The 14,481-nt window shown below is 44.9% G+C and overlaps 4 non-coding genes across 4 annotated transcripts; all 4 read left to right on the top strand.

The window, feature by feature from the left end:
* The first annotated feature begins 125 nt into the window (after positions 1-125).
* LOC141191758 (U2 spliceosomal RNA) lies at positions 126-316 on the top strand. The gene has a single exon (XR_012265463.1). It is a non-coding gene; the product is annotated as a U2 spliceosomal RNA (small nuclear RNA).
* A 9,551-nt stretch (positions 317-9,867) lies between these two features.
* Positions 9,868-10,056, top strand: LOC141192145 (U2 spliceosomal RNA). Its single transcript, XR_012265831.1, has one exon. It is a non-coding gene; the product is annotated as a U2 spliceosomal RNA (small nuclear RNA).
* Positions 10,057-11,172: 1,116 nt separating this feature from the next.
* On the top strand, positions 11,173-11,363 carry LOC141191757 (U2 spliceosomal RNA). The gene has a single exon (XR_012265462.1). It is a non-coding gene; the product is annotated as a U2 spliceosomal RNA (small nuclear RNA).
* A 1,118-nt stretch (positions 11,364-12,481) lies between these two features.
* On the top strand, positions 12,482-12,672 carry LOC141191756 (U2 spliceosomal RNA). Its single transcript, XR_012265461.1, has one exon. It is a non-coding gene; the product is annotated as a U2 spliceosomal RNA (small nuclear RNA).
* Positions 12,673-14,481: the final 1,809 nt, after the last annotated feature.

Genomic DNA, 14,481 nt, shown 5'->3' with positions numbered 1-14,481 from the left:
TGCAGGCATGTAAGGGATCTAGAGGTTGACAACATGTCTTCTTAACGGGAGTCCAGGAGCTCATCTCCACAAATGGACTTTTCAGGATCCTTGGGTGGCTCCGTAGTTTGAAACCAATTCTGGTTATCGCTTCTCGGCCTTTTGGCTAAGATCAAGTGTAGTATCTGTTCTTATCAGTTTAATATCTGATACGTCCCCTATCTGGGGACCATATATTAAATGGATTTTTAGAACAGGGAGATGGAAAAAGAGCTTGCTCTGTCCACTCCACGCATTGACCTGGTATTGCAGTATCTCCAGGACCGGTGCACCCCTTCTTTAATGCAGTTTCTAAAATCAGAAAGAATTGAATTCAATGTTTTTTGTTCATTTTGCTTGTTTGTCGGATTTTGGGATGGACTCTTTGGCTTTGCTTTTCTTCTCCTCATTGGATTTTTCATGTTCAAAGTTGCAGAAGCCAGATTACAAGCTCATTTTGGTTCAACTTCAGCAACTGTGCATTGCATTGCCATGTAATGTGATGCAATGCTATCTTTCTAGCTCTCCCTTTTTACTTCCTTTTGGATAAACAGACATATTAGGCAAGCATTTTGGAGCTTTCACCTAAATAACTACAGGTGGTGAGATAAGCTGCACAATATAATTGACCTTTCAGTATATTGTTGCACACACACCATCTATTTAGCAAATGCCCTTGTTATCAACAGCAGCCTTTTAAACTCACCTGAGCTAACAGGTATGTGCGCTGGTTACTCTGCTGCGCTTAAAATTTCTTTTTTGGTTTGCTACAATGCCTTTTCTGAAACGTTGTCTCCCTCTGCTGGAACACTGACTTCTTTCATTTAATGCCTGCAGACTATAAAAGAGAACCCAACCCAAAAAGTTTGGTTGATTAGTCTGTGGCATTCTGTTAAACTGTTGCTTATGGCGGTCTCTGTGAGCTTCTCAGCGACATTCAGCCAGCCAGGTATCCTGCCTGCAGTAGATGGAATGTGGCAATGGAACGCTGGCTGCGCGTGTCATAATAGGCTCTGAGCCTTTATATACCTGTGCACAGCAGCAGCCACCTTCAGTCTGCTGCTGGACAGCCAGCAGCAGCAGCAGCAGGAGAGGTATGTAATCAGGAGCCCTCCTGCTAAGGGTAGACAGCTGCTCGTTCCACCCCACCCCCCGCCTTAATTGGTTCTCCTCCCTTCCAACGGTGTTGAGGCGGGTGGGAACAGCAGGGGGTGAAGGTGCTGTGTTTAAAGAGGTGGAGTTATGCAGATCTAAAACGCGTGGATTGCAGCAGCAGCAAGCCGAAAAGTGCAGGCATGTAAGGGATCTAGAGGTTGACAACATGTCTTCTTAACGGGAGTCCAGGAGCTCATCTCCACAAATGGACTTTTCAGGATCCTTGGGTGGCTCCGTAGTTTGAAACCAATTCTGGTTATCGCTTCTCGGCCTTTTGGCTAGGATCAGGTGCAGTGATCTAACCAGGGGCGGAACTACCGCCCGTGCAGCCGGTTCATTGAACGGGGGCCCCGAGGGAGAGGGGGCCCCTCCAGCCTCCAGCAGGGCCGCCATCAGGGCATGACTGCCCTGACTCCAGTATGGGGCCCGGCCGGTAGGGGCCCCCTCGGGGGCCCCCCTCTTGTGCGTCTCTCTCCGGGGCCCCATGCTATGCGCCGGGTCCGGGACATTTCAGCGCTGAGCTGCGCTGTTGCAGCAGCGCCTTGATGATTCCCCTGACTTCCGGTCATGTGACGGTGCCGTCACATGGCCGGAAGTCAGGAGAACCTGCTGTCAGCGATTTGGACGAGCGCCAGGATTCTGCAGGGATCGCATGGGGGTAAGTATAACAAGTTTTATTTTTTTTAAAATACAATTAACTAGGAGTGGAGAGATGGGAGAAGCACATGTGTGTGTGTATGTGTGTGTGGGGGGGGAGATGGGAGATGCACATGTGTGTGTGTGTGTGGGGGGGGGAGATGGGAGATGCACATGTGTGTGTGTGTGTGGGGGGGAGATGGGAGATGCACATGTGTGTGTGTGGGGGGGGGAGATGGGAGATGCACATGTGTGTGTGTGGGGGGGGGGAGATGGGAGATGCACATGTGTGTGTGGGGGGGAGATGGGAGATGCACATGTGTGTGGTGGGGGGGAGATGGGAGATGCACATGTGTGTGGGGGGGGAGATGGGAGATGCACATGTGGTGGAGGGGGATGAGAGAGGGGCACATGTGGGGGAGGGGGATGAGAGAGGGGCACATGTGGGGGAGGGGGATGAGAGAGGGGCACATGTGGGGGAGGGGGATGAGAGAGGGGCACATGTGGGGGAGGGGGATGAGAGAGGGGCACATGTGGGGGAGGGGGATGAGAGAGGGGCACATGTGGGGGAGGGGGATGAGAGAGGGGCACATGTGGGGGAGGGGGATGAGAGAGGGGCACATGTGGGGGAGGGGGATGAGAGAGGGGCACATGTGGGGGAGGGGGATGAGAGAGGGGCACATGTGGGGGAGGGGGATGAGAGAGGGGCACATAACGAATGTGGGGTGGGGGAGAGTAAATTATAAATGATGATGGGGTGGGGAGAGCACGGACATGATATAATGAATTGGGGCAGGGGGTGCATGTAAATATTGAATGCGGGGAGCAGGAAGTATAGAGTAGGGGGCGTTGCGGATGCAGGAGTGTGACTGGTAACAAATTGGCGGAAAGAGTAGAGGTTCTAATTAAATTATATATTAAGTGCCTATTTACAGTTAATGGGGGCACAGTGGTGGATTACAATTTATATTTGGAATGGTAGGTTGCCTAATAACTAACCATATATTGATGGTGGATGCACGTCTGTATTCAGCTGCGTAATGTAGAAGTTGGAGAATGTGCTCTAGATAACTGTGTTATTTTATGCAGAGACGAGTGATGGCGGTCTGTGCTGGATGAAGGAGAAAAGCGAAGATGAAGGACTTCACCTAGAGACGTCACCGGTGAGTCAGTCTATTACATGTACACTGTGTATAATGTCACTGGTGATCACTGTATTACCTGTACACTGACACTATATACAGAGCTCCTGTGTATAATGTCACTGGTGATCACTGTATTACCTGTACACTGACACTATATACAGAGCTCCTGTGTATAATTTCACTGGTGATCACTGTATTACCTGTACACTGACACTATATACAGAGCTCCTGTGTATAATGTCACTGGTGATCCCTGTATTACCTGTACACTGACACTATATACAGAGCTCCTGTGTATAATGTCACTGATGATCACTGTATTACCTGTACACTATATACAGAGCTCCTGTGTATAATGTCACTGTATTACCTGTACACTGACACTATATACAGAGCTCCTGTGTATAATTTCACTGGTGATCACTAGATTACCTGGACACTTACGTTATACATACCATGTATAGAGCTCCCGTGTATAATGACACTTATGGTAATATTAGTAATGTGGTGGTAATATTAGTAATGTAGTGGTAATATGTGGTCTGGTCATGGTGTGGCAGTTTTTCTCCCTTCTGTGTGGTATTATTCGGTCACTATGTTGTGGTAATATGTGGTCTGGTCATGGTGTGGCGGTATTCCCTGTATGTGGTATTATTGGTCATTTAAAAAAAAAATGTATATGACACATTCCCTTAAAGAAAACTAAATAAAAATATATCTAAAAAGAGTATTGGATATTTTAAGAAAATTTTAATAGGTTAGAGTAGGGCCCGCCCAGAAGAGTCTACCTTATCGTGGTGGCGGCTTTAAAAATCTTTTGGCCAAAACAAAAGCTGATGGCTATGTATGTGGCGCCGTCACATGGCCGAACGTCAGGAGAACCTGGTGGCAGCGACGTGGACGAGCGCCAGGATTCTGCAGGGATTGCATGGGGGTAAGTATAACAAGTTTTATTTTTTTTAAATACAATTAATTAACTAGGAGTGGGGGGAATCAGAGATGCACATGGGGGGGGATGAGAGATGCACATGGGGGGGGGTGAGAGATGCACATGGGGGGGGGATGAGAGATGCACATGGGGGGGGGATGAGAGATGCACATGGGGGGGGATGAGAGATGCACATGGGGGGGATGAGAGATGCACATGGGGGGGGATGAGAGATGCACATGGGGGGGATGAGAGATGCACATGGGGGGGATGAGAGATGCACGGAGGGGGATGAGAGATGCACATGGGGGGGATGAGAGATGCACATGGGGGGGATGAGAGATGCACATGGGGGGATGAGAGATGCACGGGGGGTGAGAGCTGCACATGGGTGGGATGAGAGCTGCACATGGGGGGGTGAGAGATGCACATGGGGGGTTATGTTTACATAACTTTGTTGCCTTATGAAGGGCAGGGGGGGCCCCCCAAAATTTCTTGCACAGGGGCCCACTACAGTCTGTGTCCGCCCCTGGATCTAACGGTTGCTGCCTTGGTCTCGGCTAGGAGGTGCCTGGGGTACCCGACTTGTTGGCCTTGGGGGATCGCTCTCTCTTAACGGAGGGAGCTTCACCCCCTTGCAGCTATTGGCAGGTCGGCTTAGTCCCCGGACAACGGGGAGCGATCGCGTCTTGTCTTCGGGGCGACCCGAGGAAATAAGGGCGTTTTCCTTTGCTGAGCTTTATCGCTTAGTGGGCTGTGTAAGTTCTTGGGGTACCCCTCCCTCGGTCTTGGGTTTGTTCCTGCTTTTGTGGGATTCATTCCCTTGTTACTATTGGGGGAGGGCTTAGTCCCTGAGGGCCGAAAATGCCTTTTTCTTTTGGATTTGCGGTGGGGGAGACTCCACTGCGACAGTCCATTAGAATCATGGTGGATGAATGCCAGCGCCATGAGAAGAATCTGCAGTACATCGTGCATGAGATTCTTTTTGGGTTCTTCCACCTGGAGCGAGATAAGATCCTGTGTCTTTACGATCAGGAATTCCGTGGGCGATATACCATTTCCTTTATGGCTAAATCATGCTGTGATAATATCCATGCAGCACTGATGGTTGCGGACAAGGACGATGAGAGACTGAACGGGCTGAGCTTTGACTTCCTGTACGGTGAAGAGGAAGTACCCTTGGTGATCTTCATGTACAGCCCATTCGTCTCTGAGGGCGATATCGAAACCTTTTTGAAGCGTTACTGCAAGTCAGTGCGCTTCTCACATGATATCCTCAACTCCCAGCGCTTCTGGAATGGGAAGAGGAAATACCTGGTGAAGTTCCATCCAGATCAGAGCGGCATTGGTGGTCTTCACCACCCGCCTGCTAATTTTGCCATTGGTAATGTCAGGGGATTCCTACGCTACCCAGGAATGCCCCTTCAATGCCGGAATTGTCATGAATATGGGCATACACGAGAAAATTGTACAAGGGCTCATGTAGTCTTTTGCAACAAGTGCGGTAAGAGTGGGCACACCTCCGCTACGTGTGACTCTGAGATCGTATGTAACCTATGTGGGAAGGCAGGTCACGCCTTCAGGAATTGTCCGAGCAAAAAGTCAAAAACATATGACATGTTTAAGTCAGGTCAACTGACTATCCAAGAATACTTCGGAGGGAGTATTACTACACCTGCCCCTGGACCTGGGTTGGCGCACGCTGACGGGTCCGGACCAAATCCTTCAACGGCTCCGCCAGAGGGCCCGCTGGTAGTTCCACAGAAGGACGGTCGTAGGGGTTCCATAAGATTAACCGAGGGTTCGCTCTCTGTGGAATTGATCGATGTTCTGGCTCTAGATGTTGCCGTATCTCAGAGTCAAGAGGAAGGGTCCTCATCCAGCATGAATGCACCACCGGCATTATGTGGAACTGAGGAGACCTCTAGTACCCCGATTAAGCAAGCACCCAGATTCGCCACACCATCATCGGTGATCTTGGGTAAGGGCAAAAAGGGTACGCTCCTTAATCGATCAACCAGTGTGTCGGAAAGAGAGACATCTAGGGCGCGAAGTAAAAAGGACCCGGCTAAGACCCAGTCGAGCCCTGGTCCTCGAACCAGAAGTCGCAGTAGTTCCGTGACCAGACCAGAGGACAAGACGACCCAGAGGGATGACACCCGTTCCATAGACCAGACCGCCATGAGGACTGCAGATGCACAGGACTTGGAAAAGATGGACAGCTCCCAGCCTCTGAAAAGGCAACGGGAGGACGTAAAGCAACCTGATATCCAAAGAAAACACGGATGTCGAGGTCCAGATGAGGAGCCAAAAGTGGATGATGCCTTTTTGCCTGCTTCAGATCCCGGTAATATTAAACAAATCCTGACCCCTGGAGATGCGGAGGAGGAGGTGCCGTGTATTGACTTCTTCCCATCTTCAGATCCTGATTCTTCTTAATGTCTGTTCCTCTTAAAATCTCCTCACTAAATGTGAGGTCCCTAAAGAGCCCTACACGTAGGGCTGCTTTATTTTCTTATTTAGAGACATTGGACTTTGATTTCTGCTTTCTACAAGAATGTGGTATACAGAGTAATTTAAATTATAAGGACTTAAAAGAAGACTGGAAACTGGGCGCTTCTGTGTGGTCCGGTGCTAATGACTGTCGTGCTGCCGGAGTTGGACTACTTTGCCGTGGACATTCTACCATCATTCAATCTGTGACTGAAATTATACCTGGCAGAGCTATTTTAATACATCTTGTTTTTAATGGACTTTCTTTACGTTTATTAAATGTGTACGCTCCTCCTGGGAAGCAGGAAAGGGCGGATTTACTTGAAATATTGCCATTATTTTGTGTTGGGTCAACCCCCCTGCTAGTGGGAGGAGATTTTAATTGTTTACGTGATGGGGAATCCCGGCAGGGTGGGGATGTGAATCGTAAAGACCGTACCTCCTATTTGTTGAAAAGTTTAATCGATGATTTTAGATTACAGGACTGCTGGAAGGAACTCTTGCCGGCGGATCCAGGTGTTACATGGTCCAATGGAAGAGTTTCTTCTAGAATTGATTTCATATTTGCTTCTACTGCCTTTAAACCTTGTAAATGTTTTCTTTTATCTAATTTATTCTCTGATCATAAAGTTTTATCTGTGTTTTTAGAGTTAGCAGGGGAACAAAATACCTCAAGAGGCCCATGGAGATTAAATACAACTCTCCTAGAGGATATTGATATTCAAAAGAGGTTTGTGCAGGCCTACCAGTGCTGGCAATCAAAGAGAGACCCCCGCGCCTCGATGCTGGATTGGTGGGAGAGCATTAAACCTAAGATTAAATTATTTTTTATTAAGGCAGGGAAAATGAAAGCAAAAAAGAAAAAGCAGTGGTTTTATGTTTTTAATATGAGATTACAAGTACTCTTTAAACTAAAAGAAGTTGGTATTGATGTGGATGATGATATTGCAAATCTTAAGTCTGAAATAAAAAATGCTCTTAATGAAAAAGGAAAACAAATAATTTTTAACTCCCATGTACAGCACCTGGAGGAAGGAGAGAAATGCTCCCGATTCTTCTTCAAAAAGGTAATGGGGAGGAGGGACGCAATCCTAAATCTTGAAGGTGAAAATGATATTAAGGGTATGTTAGGAAAAGCTTTTAATTTTTATCAACTTCTTTTTAACACTAAAGTTATAGATCCATCCTTTTTAGAGTATGCTATTAATTCCCTTGATTTTAAGTTAGATATTTTAGACCAGGGTATTTTATCTAGGGATCTCACCAGTGAGGAACTTTTACAGATTTTTAAAAGTTTCTCCAGTGGGAAAGCCCCTGGGGAAGACGGTCTACCGATTGAGTTTTATCTGACTTTTTGGGGAATTTTAAAGAACGATATGTTTTTATTGTTTAAAGAAGCTTTTAATACTAATAAATTACCCCCATCTTGGAGGAGAGGTCTGGTATCTTTAATATATAAAAAAGGGGATAGGAGCCAACTTAAAAACTGGCGGCCTATTACGCTTTTAAACCTTGATTATAAAATTTTAGCTAAACTTATTGCAGTCCGTTTAAAACCCTTTATAGCCAAATTAATTCACCCTAACCAGGTATGTGGTGTTCCCGGAAGAACCATAGCTGAGTCCCTCAACATAATTAGGGATACCATATGGTATTCAAAAGAGAGAAGTCAAAACCTTGCTATTTTATCCTTAGACTTTGAAAAAGCTTTTGACAGGGTATCGCATGAATTTCTTTTTATGGTTCTTAAAAAAATGGCGTTTCCAGAGAAAATTTTAACCCGCATTATGCTTTTATATCATTCTTGTTTTAGTCAAATTTCTGTAAATGGGTTTTTAACGAAGGGGGTTCCTCTATTATCAGGGGTGAAACAAGGGTGCCCTCTCTCACCACTGCTCTTTATCTGTGTTATGGAACCACTATTAACCATACTGAGAAAAGATAAAGTAATTAAAGGGGTACCTATTCCCGGGAGTAGGGGTATGCAACTTAAAGCCCTAAGTTACATGGATGATGTTACCATACTATGTCCAGATTCCACATCTCTGAGGAGGGTATTGAGAAACACACAATTTTTCTGTGAAGCCTCAGGTTTTAAATTAAATATAGATAAATGTGACTGTTTTAATGTGGGGGGATGGGACTCCTCTTTGACCCCTGGGATAGTGATACAGAAAAATCACATAAAAATTTTAGGAATTATTTTTAACCAAGCCAATGAGGGGGACCCTAACTGGGACTCTGCAATGGATAAAATAGTAAAAAAGATCTCATTGTGGAATTTAAGGAACCTTAGTATGGAAGGTAAAATTTTAATTATTAAAGCTGTTTTAATTCCCATTATGTTGTATGTTGCAATGGTGTTTCCCCCTTCCAATTTACAAATCAAGAAAGTAACAAGAATTGTTTTTATGTTTTTATGGGGTTCAAAAATGGAAAAGTTAAAAAGAGATCTGATGTACAAATGTAAATCTAATGGAGGTAAAGATGTACCCAATTTTTTTACCTTTTTCCATATAAAGTATTTCTGCTTCTGTTTTAAGGTTTTTAAATCTGATGGCATTTTTAGTTATTTTTTAAAATATGCAGCAGGAATGATTTTTAAAAGGTGGTTTAGCCTACCTTTAAGTTCTCCTGTGCTCCTGTGCCCACCTAAACAGTATGTGATACTTGAGAAAACGGTCAGACTTTTAGGTCTCCAGGAATTGGAGCCTGATATATTGGGGGACCAAAGGAAGGTATCTATTGCTTGCAGACACTCTGAGGACACAATTCCTGTCTCCAATTTTTCACAGGCAAGGTCCAAAACGGTGTGGCGAAATGTGTACGGGAAATATCTTGCAAATGTACACAAGGACCTTGCCTGGGCTATCGTCCACCAGTGCCTCCCTACCCGTGAGTTTCAACATAGGCGGGGGCTGGTGGCGAGAGCCAAATGTCCAAGAGATATATGCGGGGAAAGTGAGTCTGTATTGCATCTCTTTTGGAATTGTCATTTTGCACAGGAGGTTTGGAGAAAGGTAGGCCCACTTTTAAAATGGGCATGTGGCCTGAAAGATTTTAATCACTTTTATGTCTTTTATGGTCTTTTTAAGTGTCCAAATTTTAAACAATTCCGAGTTGCCTGGATTATTATTAATTGTTTTAAAAATGCCATGTGGAAAGTTAGAAATATTTTACTCTTCAAACATGATCATATTGATTCAACAGACTGTATAAAAATTGCTTTAAGTGAAATGTATATTTACTATCTCAGAGATAAAAAACTGTATGGAGCAAAAGAAGCGGCTTCTATGTGGTGTGTACAATTATGGAACACAATTAGTGGTAATTAAATAAACCCAAGTACATCTGTAATTATGATTTTCTTAATTGTTACAATGGTTTTATGATGGTAAATTGTGTTTTTACAAAAAACTTGAATTGATTATTATCATGTTTTATCATTTTATTGTAATGTTATAAATGTTCTTTTTTAAAACCTTTGTAAATATACTTTTGAATCAATAAAATTGCGTTGAAACCTTATCTGTTCTTATCAGTTTAATATCTGATACGTCCCCTATCTGGGGACCATATATTAAATGGATTTTTAGAACAGGGAGATGGAAAAAGAGCTTGCTCTGTCCACTCCACGCATTGACCTGGTATTGCAGTATCTCCAGGACCGGTGCACCCCTTCTTTAATGCAGTTTCTAAAATCAGAAAGAATTGAATTCAATGTTTTTTGTTCATTTTGCTTGTTTGTCGGATTTTGGGATGGACTCTTTGGCTTTGCTTTTCTTCTCCTCATTGGATTTTTCATGTTCAAAGTTGCAGAAGCCAGATTACAAGCTCATTTTGGTTCAACTTCAGCAACTGTGCATTGCATTGCCATGTAATGTGATGCAATGCTATCTTTCTAGCTCTCCCTTTTTACTTCCTTTTGGATAAACAGACATATTAGGCAAGCATTTTGGAGCTTTCACCTAAATAACTACAGGTGGTGAGATAAGCTGCACAATATAATTGACCTTTCAGTATATTGTTGCACACACACCATCTATTTAGCAAATGCCCTTGTTATCAACAGCAGCCTTTTAAACTCACCTGAGCTAACAGGTATGTGCGCTGGTTACTCTGCTGCGCTTAAAATTTCTTTTTTGGTTTGCTACAATGCCTTTTCTGAAACGTTGTCTCCTTCTGCTGGAACACTGACTTCTTTCATTTAATGCCTGCAGACTATAAAAGAGAACCCAACCCAAAAAGTTTGGTTGATTAGTCTGTGGCATTCTGTTAAACTGTTGCTTATGGCGGTCTCTGTGAGCTTCTCAGCGACATTCAGCCAGCCAGGTATCCTGCCTGCAGTAGATGGAATGTGGCAATGGAACGCTGGCTGCGCGTGTCATAATAGGCTCTGAGCCTTTATATACCTGTGCACAGCAGCAGCCACCTTCAGTCTGCTGCTGGACAGCCAGCAGCAGCAGCAGCAGGAGAGGTATGTAATCAGGAGCCCTCCTGCTAAGGGTAGACAGCTGCTCGTTCCACCCCACCCCCCCGCCTTAATTGGTTCTCCTCCCTTCCAACGGTGTTGAGGCGGGTGGGAACAGCAGGGGGTGAAGGTGCTGTGTTTAAAGAGGTGGAGTTATGCAGATCTAAAACGCGTGGATTGCAGCAGCAGCAAGCCGAAAAGTGCAGGCATGTAAGGGATCTAGAGGTTGACAACATGTCTTCTTAACGGGAGTCCAGGAGCTCATCTCCACAAATGGACTTTTCAGGATCCTTGGGTGGCTCCGTAGTTTGAAACCAATTCTGGTTATCGCTTCTCGGCCTTTTGGCTAAGATCAAGTGTAGTATCTGTTCTTATCAGTTTAATATCTGATACGTCCCCTATCTGGGGACCATATATTAAATGGATTTTTAGAACAGGGAGATGGAAAAAGAGCTTGCTCTGTCCACTCCACGCATTGACCTGGTATTGCAGTATCTCCAGGACCGGTGCACCCCTTCTTTAATGCAGTTTCTAAAATCAGAAAGAATTGAATTCAATGTTTTTTGTTCATTTTGCTTGTTTGTCGGATTTTGGGATGGACTCTTTGGCTTTGCTTTTCTTCTCCTCATTGGATTTTTCATGTTCAAAGTTGCAGAAGCCAGATTACAAGCTCATTTTGGTTCAACTTCAGCAACTGTGCATTGCATTGCCATGTAATGTGATGCAATGCTATCTTTCTAGCTCTCCCTTTTTACTTCCTTTTGGATAAACAGACATATTAGGCAAGCATTTTGGAGCTTTCACCTAAATAACTACAGGTGGTGAGATAAGCTGCACAATATAATTGACCTTTCAGTATATTGTTGCACACACACCATCTATTTAGCAAATGCCCTTGTTATCAACAGCAGCCTTTTAAACTCACCTGAGCTAACAGGTATGTGCGCTGGTTACTCTGCTGCGCTTAAAATTTCTTTTTTGGTTTGCTACAATGCCTTTTCTGAAACGTTGTCTCCTTCTGCTGGAACACTGACTTCTTTCATTTAATGCCTGCAGACTATAAAAGAGAACCCAACCCAAAAAGTTTGGTTGATTAGTCTGTGGCATTCTGTTAAACTGTTGCTTATGGCGGTCTCTGTGAGCTTCTCAGCGACATTCAGCCAGCCAGGTATCCTGCCTGCAGTAGATGGAATGTGGCAATGGAACGCTGGCTGCGCGTGTCATAATAGGCTCTGAGCCTTTATATACCTGTGCACAGCAGCAGCCACCTTCAGTCTGCTGCTGGACAGCCAGCAGCAGCAGCAGCAGCAGGAGAGGTATGTAATCAGGAGCCCTCCTGCTAAGGGTAGACAGCTGCTCGTTCCACCCCACCCCCCGCCTTAATTGGTTCTCCTCCCTTCCAACGGTGTTGAGGCGGGTGGGAACAGCAGGGGGTGAAGGTGCTGTGTTTAAAGAGGTGGAGTTATGCAGATCTAAAACGCGTGGATTGCAGCAGCAGCAAGCCGAAAAGTGCAGGCATGTAAGGGATCTAGAGGTTGACAACATGTCTTCTTAACGGGAGTCCAGGAGCTCATCTCCACAAATGGACTTTTCAGGATCCTTGGGTGGCTCCGTAGTTTGAAACCAATTCTGGTTATCGCTTCTCGGCCTTTTGGCTAAGATCAAGTGTAGTATCTGTTCTTATCAGTTTAATATCTGATACGTCCCCTATCTGGGGACCATATATTAAATGGATTTTTAGAACAGGGAGATGGAAAAAGAGCTTGCTCTGTCCACTCCACGCATTGACCTGGTATTGCAGTATCTCCAGGACCGGTGCACCCCTTCTTTAATGCAGTTTCTAAAATCAGAAAGAATTGAATTCAATGTTTTTTGTTCATTTTGCTTGTTTGTCGGATTTTGGGATGGACTCTTTGGCTTTGCTTTTCTTCCCCTCATTGGATTTTTCATGTTCAAAGTTGCAGAAGCCAGATTACAAGCTCATTTTGGTTCAACTTCAGCAACTGTGCATTGCATTGCCATGTAATGTGATGCAATGCTATCTTTCTAGCTCTCCCTTTTTACTTCCTTTTGGATAAACAGACATATTAGGCAAGCATTTTGGAGCTTTCACCTAAATAACTACAGGTGGTGAGATAAGCTGCACAATATAATTGACCTTTCAGTATATTGTTGCACACACACCATCTATTTAGCAAATGCCCTTGTTATCAACAGCAGCCTTTTAAACTCACCTGAGCTAACAGGTATGTGCGCTGGTTACTCTGCTGCGCTTAAAATTTCTTTTTTGGTTTGCTACAATGCCTTTTCTGAAACGTTGTCTCCTTCTGCTGGAACACTGACTTCTTTCATTTAATGCCTGCAGACTATAAAAGAGAACCCAACCCAAAAAGTTTGGTTGATTAGTCTGTGGCATTCTGTTAAACTGTTGCTTATGGCGGTCTCTGTGAGCTTCTCAGCGACATTCAGCCAGCCAGGTATCCTGCCTGCAGTAGATGGAATGTGGCAATGGAACGCTGGCTGCGCGTGTCATAATAGGCTCTGAGCCTTTATATACCTGTGCACAGCAGCAGCCACCTTCAGTCTGCTGCTGGACAGCCAGCAGCAGCAGCAGCAGGAGAGGTATGTAATCAGGAGCCCTCCTGCTAAGGGTAGACAGCTGCTCGTTCCACCCCACCCCCCGCCTTAATTGGTTCTCCTCCCTTCCAACGGTGTTGAGGCGGGTGGGAACAGCAGGGGGTGAAGGTGCTGTGTTTAAAGAGGTGGAGTTATGCAGATCTAAAACGCGTGGATTGCAGCAGCAGCAAGCCGAAAAGTGCAGGCATGTAAGGGATCTAGAGGTTGACAACATGTCTTCTTAACGGGAGTCCAGGAGCTCATCTCCACAAATGGACTTTTCAGGATCCTTGGGTGGCTCCGTAGTTTGAAACCAATTCTGGTTATCGCTTCTCGGCCTTTTGGCTAAGATCAAGTGCAGTGATCTAGCGGCTGCTGCCTTGGTCTTGGCTGAGAGGTGCTCGGGGTACCCGGCTCCTTGGCCTGGGGGGATCGCTCTGTTTTTCAGCAGGGCTTCACCTCCCTGCTGCTATTAGGGAGTCGGATTAGTCCCCGGGCAACGGGAGGCGATCATCTACCTGGCACTTCGGTGTTGAAGGTTTCTATTGAGAAGAGGAGAACCTGTTTGTGAAGAAGATGTCTGCAGCATCACATGAAGGAGAGGAAGATCATGTGCCTGAATTCGCTAAGGTGCAGAATTCTATTCGTTTGGTTGTTCAGGAGAACTTTCGAGATCAAAAGGATTTTAGGTATGTGATGAGTCAAGTTCTTGTGGATCTTTTTGGTTTGAAGACAGAAGAAGTGTTGGCGATAATGGACTACCCCAGGAGGGGTGTTTATGATATAGTTTTTGTTGACAAAGTTTTTTTTGAAGGATATCTAAGGAAAATGACTGCAAGCCAGGATAAAAGAATGGAGGGGATAAGTGTAATGCCACACTTCCCCGTTAGAGATAAATGGATCATTGTTAAAATGTACTCTCCATTGGTGGACGAAGAGGATGTTCTTACATTTTTGGAGTTTTTTTGTTTGTCAGTAACACCAAAAGGGAAGATTTATAATGAATTTGGTTTTTGGAC

The sequence above is a fragment of the Phyllobates terribilis genome, unplaced genomic scaffold, assembly GCF_046119375.1.
Source record: "Phyllobates terribilis strain yellow unplaced genomic scaffold, ASM4611937v1 Scaffold_52__1_contigs__length_9100884, whole genome shotgun sequence".
NCBI lineage: Eukaryota > Metazoa > Chordata > Amphibia > Anura > Dendrobatidae > Phyllobates > Phyllobates terribilis.
This window is presented reverse-complemented; position numbering and strand designations above follow the sequence as displayed.